This window comes from Trichosurus vulpecula, chromosome 4, assembly GCF_011100635.1.
Source record: "Trichosurus vulpecula isolate mTriVul1 chromosome 4, mTriVul1.pri, whole genome shotgun sequence".
Classification (NCBI taxonomy): domain Eukaryota; kingdom Metazoa; phylum Chordata; class Mammalia; order Diprotodontia; family Phalangeridae; genus Trichosurus; species Trichosurus vulpecula.
The window spans coordinates 334,925,269-334,936,212 of record NC_050576.1 but is presented as its reverse complement, the minus strand read 5'-3'; positions in this window follow the sequence as shown (position 1 = coordinate 334,936,212).

The window sequence follows — 10,944 nt, the reverse complement described above, 5'->3', positions numbered from 1 at the left end:
TTATTTTTCTTGGGGGGTTTTGTCTGTGTTTTCTTTCACAACATGACTAATGTGGAAATGTCAAGGAAAAAAAAGTAGGTGAGGAATGGCTAAACTAATTATGGTATGTGAATTGATGGTATATTATTTGTGCTGGAAGAAATGAGGAAATAAATTATTTCAAAGAGACAAGGAAAGATTTATCTGAATTGATGCAAAATGCAGTGAGCAGAACCCAAAGGACATTTTATACCATAATGTCATTATCATAAGAATGAACAATTTTAAGGACATCTATAAACTAAGGAATGAAATGAGAAAAATTAAGAGACTAATATATAAAATACCAATAACATTGTAAATACAATCAAGCTAAAGAACTATGGACACGGAAATGACCATCTATGATTCTAGATGTCTTCCATCTCCTGACTAAAACATGATGGATTCCAGGTGAAGGTACAGAATGAGACATACATTTTTTGAGCACAGATCATGAGAGATTTTTTTTTTTGCTTGACTGTACATATTTGTTATGAGGAATTTGTTTTTCTTTCTTTTTTCCCCCCCCAGTTAGGTGGAAGTGGGAGGGGAAGAAAATAGATTAATGTTATTTTTTTAATTTACATTTTACAAAAGGACATTAAACAGCAACAGAACTCACTCAAGTTAAACATAATAGACAACACAATGGTACTTCCTTATTAAGGTTAAACTTCAATCTTTCTTTCTTCTAACAAACATTTGCATGCACCATCAATTATAGCTGTTCTCTATAGTTATTTTGTTTAATTCTTTTCAGGAAGTATGCTTTGTAAATTTATATTTGCCTGCTATGTTAAATCAACATTTATTAATAAAACAAAGATAAACCTTTAAAAAAAAAAGAAACTTCAAAAAAGAAAAGAAGAAGAAAACTAGATGGACAATGCAGAATGATTCCTATAGACACGGCGTTAACCCAGGACCCATATAAAAGGCTTTATATGTTATTTCATATGGCAGAAAATAACCTTATGGTCACACAATAGGCTGAAGGTTGCAAAGGCTGTAAGGTTCTTCTGCATTTGTTGTTCATTGACTTTTTTTTAAAAGTTTGATTCAGTAAAATGAATTGTAGTCTTGAAGGCTCTCCTCTGAGGTATGGTTGAAAAGGCATTCAAAGCAGTCCAGTTCTAGATTTCAAGGATTAGAAATGGAGTTCATACAACTTAAATTTAATTCTAGAGGGTTTATTGATCATATAAAAAGCATCAATGTTATACCCAAAGAGGCAAGGATACACATGCCAATCAGTTCTTCTGACCACTCAATTCTCCACCATTTCAGTCCCAGTATAATGGAAACCATCTGAGGACAAGAACTATTTCATTTCTGTCTTTGCATCCCCAGTGCCTACTGGCATATAGGAGGTGTGCAATAAATATATGTGTATTGAATTGCAATGGTCCTTGAAAAGCAAAGTCATACACAATGATAGTTCCAGGAAAACCTAGAACTGTCTAGAATTATAGGTAAGGTCTAAGTGTCAGTAGGAGTAGCACCATTGTGTACTCAAAAGCACAAAGGAAGCTAAAGGCTTTGTTTGTTTGTTTTTGTTTTTCAAATGTATTAACAGATCCCCAACATTTGATTATACTAGTCAGGAGTAATCTAGATAAGAATGCACACAGCTGTAGAAATATTTCCTTTTGTATTATCCATTATCGTTAATGTTTCTTTCTACTTGTCTCATTCTCCATGCAAGGAAGGAGAAGGTCTGAAGACATGGCTTTATTTCTCTCCTGGACTAAGGATATTAATCATTGCTTCCACTGAGGCTCATTCTAGTTATATGGTATTGGTTCTTACAAAACCTCCCTAAGTAACAAAAAAGCATAAAACTACACTAACTGTGTAGGGCTAATAAGATGCAAACTGAAGGAATAGATAGATATGCCTGGGGCATTAGTGGAATTATTCCTTGGCATTTCCCTGGAAGGATTTCTACAGGGGAGGAGTGGCTAAAGCTGTTGTCTCTGATAACAGTCCAATCTCATTGTAGAGTCTCCTTGGCTACTCTCCTTAGCTTCTGCCTCTGGCTGAAGGAACTGTCCCATGTCATCAGTAGGCAGTAGTGATGTCATGTGCAATAGAATTCTCATTAGAGACTGGCTAACAGATACTGAGTTATCTAGTCTTTTTTTTTTTCCATCTGGGCACACCCACCATGGGTGTTAGGCAAAGTGGATACTGAGATGTAGCTCTGTTTATGATTCCTGGACCTACTATTTCCCTCTAGATAATGCATGGCTACAATTGTTGCCATGCCTACACTTTAAGATGAGGAGGACTATAGCCTGTTCCCCACCCCTGGGGTATCAAGAGGAGGGTCCAGCATCTTCTCTTTTTTGTTTGTTTGTTTAATTTAATTAATTTTTTTGTCACATTTTAAAATTTCTGTATCCCTTCTTCCATCCCTCCCTCCCCACCCAAAACCAAAAAAGGCCACTATACACACACACACATGCACGCGCACGTGCACACACACACACACACACGTGAAGTCATACTAGGCATACTTCATTTTATCACTTCTTTCTCTGGAGGTGGATAGCATCTTCTTTCATAGGTCCTTTGGAGTTGATTTGGGCATTTATAATATTCAAAATAACTTACTCTTTCACGGTTGTTCTTTAAACAATATTGCTGTTACTGTATACAACGTTCTCTTGGTTCTGCTCATTTCACTCTTCATTACTTCATGGAAATCTCAGGTTTTTCTAAAATCAACCTGCTCATCATTTCTTATAGCACAACAGTATTCCATTACATTCATATACCACAACTTGTTCAGCCATTCCCCGATTGATGGGCATCCCCTCAATTTCCAGTTCTTTGCCACCACAAAGAGAGCTGCTAGAACTGTTTTAGAATATATAGATTCTTTTCCTTCTTCCCTGATTATCTTGGGAAACAGACCCAACAATAGTATTGTTGGCTTAAAGGGTATACATACATACATACATACATATTTACATATATATGTATATGTGTGTGTACATACAACACAGAGAGACAGTAAGTAGAGCAACCAGAATTTGAAAATTGGTATTCTGATTTTAAATCCAGACTTCTTTTACCTCTTCCTCACCTGATCCCTCACTGACTCTCTTCTACCTTGTAGCCAGCTAATAGGTAAAGTTGTCCAAGTGATAGGCTGTGCTAACATTGTTATGACTGGAAACGAAAGACTAACCCTGTGGAGTTAATCCTGTTTTAATGCTAGATAGTTTTAGAACCAGAATCATTAGTTCGTGCAATATGTCTGCACATTAGTATAACCATCCAAATGGAATAACAGGCAGGACTATGGTCAACCAGATGGAGGCTGCCTCGTTCAAGAGAGAAACACAATGGAAGGATTTAAAAACGTCTAGCCAACATCTTTACGAGGCTGCTTCTCTGATCCTCCCCGCTGCTTCACTTCAGCTACCCAAGACTGATTCTGTAGACAGATGCACTATTTAGTCATTATTATGGCTGCATTATGTAGCACCCAATAAGCAGACTGGAGACAATCTTGCCTTGTTGGTGGGTTGCTGATTCATCCGCATCCCTACCTCAATCATAATAATTTCTAGCTCCAACTTGACCTTCTAACCAATGTACAGGAAGCAAGATCAAAATAAGTTTACAAGCAAATAGTAAGTAGGCATACGGACCTAAAGGGTTCCACCCTACACAGTGAGTTCCACAGTTTACAATTCTACAGTTTACAATTACAGTCAGACATCAATATTCAACAGAACAAATTAATATCAGCAAGGAAAAAAATAATAGCATCAAAGGATATTCCAATATTGACTTGGTAGAAAAACTTAAACCTTAATTATTAAGCAATCAGGGAATTCCCCCACTCATTCCCATGATCCCAATATATGTTCAGATTCTTTGTATATCCTGCCTTTGTTTTACAATCTAAGCTCACAGTCTGTTTATTATCCAAATACCAGACTCTTTCAGGACTGTAACAGGAGCTTATAGATTCTCTCTGCATCAATTAATAGCAGTTATCTTAAACCTACAATATTGCCCCAATTAATAAACCAATCACAGTGCTCAATGTGGAGAATACTACTCCCCAAGGCACATATAGACAACACAATCTAGGTATCACAAATACTGTTAAAAAACAAACAGATAAAGAAAAACCTGCCCAGACCATTAAGAGCGGTAGCTAGGTAATAGAATAAGGAAAGTGCAAGACTTAGAATCCAGAAGACATGAATTTTAATCCTGCCCCAGATCTTTGCTAGCTATATGACTGTGGGCAAGGCACTTCACCTTTGTCAGGTTGTTTTCTCAACTGCAAAACAGAAATAATAAAAGGATCTTGCCTCAAAGAGTTAATGGAATACTATTGTGCTATAAGAAATGGGGATGATACGGACTTCATAATAACCCAAAAAAACCTACACGATATAATGCTGAGTGAGCAGAGCAGAACCAGGAGAACATTATACACAATCGCGGATATATGGATTCTGTGAGGACTAACCCTGACAGACTTTGCTCTTCTCAGCAATACAAGGTGCAAAGACAACTCCAAAGGACTTATGATGGAGAGGGCTATCTACATCCAGAGAAAGAACTATGGAGTCTGAATGCATATTGAGGCACACTTTATGCTTGCCTTTTTTCTTCCCTTTTTTTTTCTCTCTTTTGTTTTTGTTTTTGGGGTTTTTTTAGTTGTTTCTTCTTTCTCATGATTCATTCCATTGGTCATAATTCTTCTTCACAACTTGACTATTGGGTAAATAAGTTCAATGAGAAGTTATATGTAGAAGATACATTGGATTCCATGCAATCTTGGGGAGGGAGGAGGAAGGTGGGGTAGAAAATCTGGAACTCAAAATTATGTAGAACTGAGTGTTGCAAACTAAAAATAAAAAATCTCCAAAAGAAAAGATCAAATGAGATAGTATTTGCAAAGTGATTTGCAAACTTCATAGTATTATATAAATGCTAGGTATTATTATTAATAGCACATCTTTATAATATTTTCCAAAAATCATGACTATATGCTGATCAAATGCAAATGAGCACCTGAACAATTTGAATATAAACTATTAAAACAAAAACTTATTTATACTACCAAAAAATAACAGTAGTCTACCTTAATGTATGTCCTGATTATCTACATAAATTTAAAAAAATACATGTATGTGCCTCCTAGCATTTGGCATTTCATGTTAGCTGCACTCAAAAAAACATAGTTATCAATATTAATGTCACTGCTTCGGTGGTGTGGCTGCATTGGCCATTAATTAATGACCACAGCTATGCCATGAATAACAATCGTGCCCACTTAGTTTTATCAAATAAATGCATTTTCAAATAATAGAGTAAATCTAATTAGATATATTAAAACTAATTTTCATTCCATCTAGGATTCAGAACCAGACATAGAATTTAATAGGTATTAGGGAGTTCCTGATGAGGAAACCCCCTTTACTAGTGTAAGTTGGTATTTTCTCTGAAATCTAAAGTCTTAACCCAGAGCAGAGATGTCAAACAAGCAGCCTTCAAGCCATGTGGGGCCTATTATACTCCCAAGTACAATGCAACCAGTTTAAAATGTAATTGGAAAATATTTAACAAAATAAATAAAAATACAATAAAATATAAATAAGGTTAATATGTGGGATTTCTGAGTCAGTATGTGGCTACAGGGATCCTCATGGACAATTTAGAAGCCCCCTTTCCTATTAGTTTGGCACCACTGTCCAAGAGCACTTGCCCATGGTCACATGGCCCCTCTACATCATGGCAGCATATAGCCCAGCTCCTTGCCCACTACTCTATACTATACCATATAATACTAAACATTAAATAATCATCTGCTAGAAAATGGAATTAAATTACTCAGCCAAAGAGAAGAATGGGGTTGATAGAAGCGAGATAGGCAAGATTGTTGTCATTGTCCTTTTAATTTGGAGATTGGCAAACTATGGCCAAATTGACCTGCCACCTCTTTTTGTGCAGCTGGTGAGTAAACTAAGAATGATTTTTACATTTTTAAGTAATGTCCATCCTTCGGGCTGTAGTTTGCTAACTCCTGGTAGGTCCTTATCATTGAGAGAGATTGCTTGTACTTTTGATCACACCATAATCATAACAGACATTTCCTCAGAAAAAGTTCATGACTCACATTGATGACAGTCCCTGTGTTATAAGATCTTTCTCATTTACTTGGCTCAAAAAATTATTTTAAAACTGTGTTTTTCCATTTCTGCCACTTGGACATTCAAGGTTCCTATCTTCTCTCAGTTCCTATTGAAGATCCTTCTGTCCAACAGTTTAATTAGCAGAAAAAGAAGCATCATGAAGAAGTGGACACTCCTTTGTTATTCTTCTTGACACTAAAGGATCAGAAATTGATCCTCTAGGGTTTGGATGTAGATCAGATAGGGCATATTCTATGTTTACATGCCTTCTTAAATATTCTGTGTCTGCCTTAAAATTATTATGTTTTCTTCCAATGCACAAAACATTGACATTCCTCTTTTTGTTGTTGTTCAGTCATTTCCTTCTCTTTGTAACCCCATTTAGGGTTTTCTTGGCAAAGATACTGGAATGATATACCATTTCTTTCGCAGCTCATTTTACAGATGAAGAACCGAAGTAAATAGGACTAAATGACTTTCCCAGGGTCACACAGTAAATGTCTGAGGCCAGATTTGAACTCACGAAGAGCAATCTTCCTGACTCCAGGCCCAGTACTCTTTCAACTGTGCCATCTAATTGCCCTGACATTCCTCAATAGCTTTTAACTGAGCTTCAGGCATGTACTGGGCAGCTTCAAATTTCTATTTAACCCTTTTCTCATCCCATCAATAGATCTGTCAGAGACTTAATTACATAAATAAGTGAAAAATGGCTGTTTAGAAATTCTTTGTTATGGCAAGCAAAAATATACCTTCAGGGAACATAACCATTCCTCTACCCTCTTGGTTCCCAGAGGAACAATGGGAAACCTCAGGAGGTGTTTTTAACTCAGAGGTAAGACTTCACATTTATCCTTACTGACTCTCATCTTATGAGACTGGGCCTACATCTGAGACCATCCAAAAGCTTTGGAATCCTGACTTGGCCCCTAAGTGTGTTAACTATCCCTCCTAGCTTTGTGTCATCTGCAAATTTAACAAGCGTACCCCCTATGCCTTTATGGAAGCTGTTGATTACAAAATGCTAAACAGCACAGATCCAAACCCAGATACCCCTTTATTGGGATAACTTTCCAAGGTAACATTCAACCATTAACACTTTGAATCTGGACAATCAACCAGTTCCAAATATACCTAATTGTCCTATCATCTAGACCAAAAACATCTATATTTCCTACAAAACCAGCCTAAGTGACTTTGTCCAATATTTTGCTATAGTTAGAGACAGCTAGATCCGCAGTGAATACAATGCTGGGCCTTGAGTCAGGAAGGCCTGAGTTCAAATCTGGCCTTACACACTTACTAGCTGTATGACCTTGAGCAAGTCATTTAACCTCTGTTTGCCTCAGTTTTCTCATCTTTAAAGTGGTGACAATAATATCACCTGCTTCTCAGGGTTGTTTTGAAAATCACACAAAATACTATTTGTAAAACACTTAGCAGAGTGCTTGGCACATAGAAAGCATCATACAAATGTTAGCTAGATGTATATAACCTTGGGCAAGTCATGTAACCTCTGTTTGTCTTAATCCATTGGAGAAAGAAATGACAAACCAGTAACTTTGCCAAGAAAACCTCACAGGAAGCACTGGCGTGCTGTGGTCCACAAGGTCACAAAGAGTTGGACACAACTAATCGACTAAACAACAACAAACGTTGACTATTATCATCCTGGGTAAACTATGTCTAGAATACTGTTCTGATGTAATACTCTATTTACTCTGTCACAGAAGGAAATAATCTGATATGACCTTGTGTTGATGGTGCCATCCTGGCTCCTTATTATCATTGCTTTGCTTTCTAGATGCCCATAAACATCCCTTTGATAATAATAACTCTTCAGAGTTTTGCCAGGAATGTTGGTCAAGCTCATTGTCCTGTAGTTTGTAGCTTCATTATCTTTCTTTTATTGAAAAATCAGAATACTTGGCCCTCTTTAGCTCTGTAGTACTTCTCCCATTGTCCACAAACATTTATGGGTGGTTGAAAATGTCTCTGTAATTACACCTGACAGTTCATTGAATACTGTTGGATGTCATTCATACGGTCCTGATGATTTGAAATCGTCTAGAACAGCTAGGTGTTCTCTTACTATCTTCCCACTTATCTTATGTATCAGTGCATTAATTCCCTATTAGCCATTTTTGTTCCTTTGCTTCCAGGCCAAAGGTCATTTTCTTTGTCAGGAAAAAAAAAAGGAAGGAAAATAAGAGTCGAACAGTTCTACCTTTTCTCCGTTGTCAGTCATCATCAGGTCTATCTCTACTTTCATCCTCCTATTTTCCTTAAGATAGCTAAAAACAAAGAATCCATCCTTAGCTTTCCTCTGCAAACTAAGCTCATTCTGAACTTTCGTACTCTGTCTCTCTTCATCCTCCATTACTGCTCTTATCTTGTGTAGGACTATTTTTTAAAAATTTTAGTTGTTTGGTAGATTCCCACATTCCCTGTGCATCCTAATCAGTTTCTTTAAACAATTCCTCACTTTTTCTTTGTCAGAATTTTTACTCTTTGTGTCTTCTGAATCTTACCTTTGATAGCTTTCCATTCATTCCTCACAGACTGATTTCTCTTATAGAATTTTAGTCCATGCAATCCTCCTTATCTTTACCCAGAATCCTCTGAAATCAGTTCTCCCAAAATCTAGGATGTATGCCAGGCTATTACTGTATTTCCTTTCCTTTATTCAAAATCCTAAAGCCAACAAGTCAGGTCAATAAGCATTTATTAAGTACTTAATATGTGCCAGGCAACCCCACAAGGCTCGCACTATTTCTACCCGCCAACAACTTGTCCTTTTTTATTAGGGAGAATTAGAAGAGGATTAGAATTTTTCCTTACTGATTCCTCCACCTTTTGGAAGGATGAAATTATCATTAGGATGAGCCAAGAAGTTATCCTATGTTTTGCTTTTTACAGAGACCTCCAGGATACATTCAGTTAATGAAAGTGACAGACTAGATCACATTTGGAAACCTGAGCAATCTTTTTATTGATGCCAAACTGTTCTCTGACATAAAACCCCATCAATAATTTGGTGATATTACTTTCTACACACCCGGCTGGGATAATGTTCCAAGATGATATCCAACCGTTACTGACTCATCTTTGAGTCTGAAGAATCAACCAAACTGAACTTTTTGTTGTTCCTAACTCATGACACTCTGTCCCCCACCTTTGTTCAGGCTAACCCCAATGCCAGGAATGCCTTCCTTCCTCACCTATGTTTCTTAGCATCCATAGTTTCTTTCAAAGTTCAGTTCAAAGACCACTTTCTACATGAGGCCATTTTTTCTATATTTAACATTATATATATGTAGACATATTATATATATGTCATCTACTTCAATAGAATTTAAGCTCCTTGAGCAAAGGGTCTATTTCATTTTTAATATTATATCTCTAGGATCTAGCATTATGATAGTAGGTATTTAATAAACCCTTGTTGATTGACTAAATAAACTCCTTGAGAATAAGAATTATTTCATTCTTTGTAATTGTATCCTTTAGCATAGTGCCTAGTATATAATAGTCAATAAATGTATGTTGGGGCAGATAAGTGGTGCAGTGAATAGAGCACTGGATCTGGAGTCAGAAATATCTGAGTTCAAATCCAGCCTCAAACATTTACTAGCTGTGTGTTCCTGGCAAATCACATAACCCTGTTTGCTCAGTTTCCCCATCTGTAAAATGAGCTAGAGAGGGAAATGGCAAACTACTCCAGTAATTTGCCAAAAAAATACATGGAATTACAAAGTCAGACAAAACTGAAACAAACAATATCACAGAAAGACTTTGAGGTTTCTGAAAAAAAAATCAGACATGCCATCAACAAAAGTTTGTCCCAGAAAATTGCACACCTAAGCTGCAATTAAAATACTTACACACTCAGAGAGAACCCTCTAATTTTCTGATGATCCATTACCAATTATTTTAGAACACAGCTGTTTCTAATGTGACTATTTATCTTCAACAGCCAAATAAAGGCAATAATAAAATGCTTTGTTTGGGTTCCCTGTCTGTTCTGAAGTGCCTATACCATGTTAAAACCACAGGTGTAGAGTGACTGATATATTACTGGATGTGTGTGACAGATATCCACCCAATACCCTCCAGCTGGATTCATAGTTTGACTTTGAGATCAATATTACTGGCCATGTGGATGACTGAACAATAGCGGGGTATTATTCAAACAGATGATTGGGTGTCCAGGATCCTTGCCCTACCAAACAGTCTAAATAGACAGGGGGTGGTTCTTTCAAGTTCTCTTTACCTGAGTTTCTCTTTCCTAATCATTTTATTTGCTCCTTACCTTCCTTACATGAATGCAACAAGAGATTAATGACATGATGTTGGCAAGTACACAGAGCTCATTGGAAAAAAGACCCTAAATAAAAGGCAAAGGGCTATTACTTTCCATTCTAAGCCAAAAGCACAATGGTTCTTGAGAGTATGGAAGAACAAGCAAATATTTATATAAGCTGTGAAAGTCAAATCTTGACCTTAAGCCTGCTGGTACGTACATGCTGTAAATGTGGAGGAGGCAGGCAGTGCTGATGATGAAAACCATTTTGGCTGCCCATGTGCGGTCCTGCTCCAGAAGCTAGGAAAGTATGATCATATGGTTGGGTTTTGGGAGGTTAAGGAGGAAGGGGTTTCTGTGGTCACCAGTCCCCTTCCTCTTTCTTCCTCATAACAAACCCCACTATGGATATAGTAAGCATTTATCTAGTGTTTTAATGTTTGCAAAAGGGTT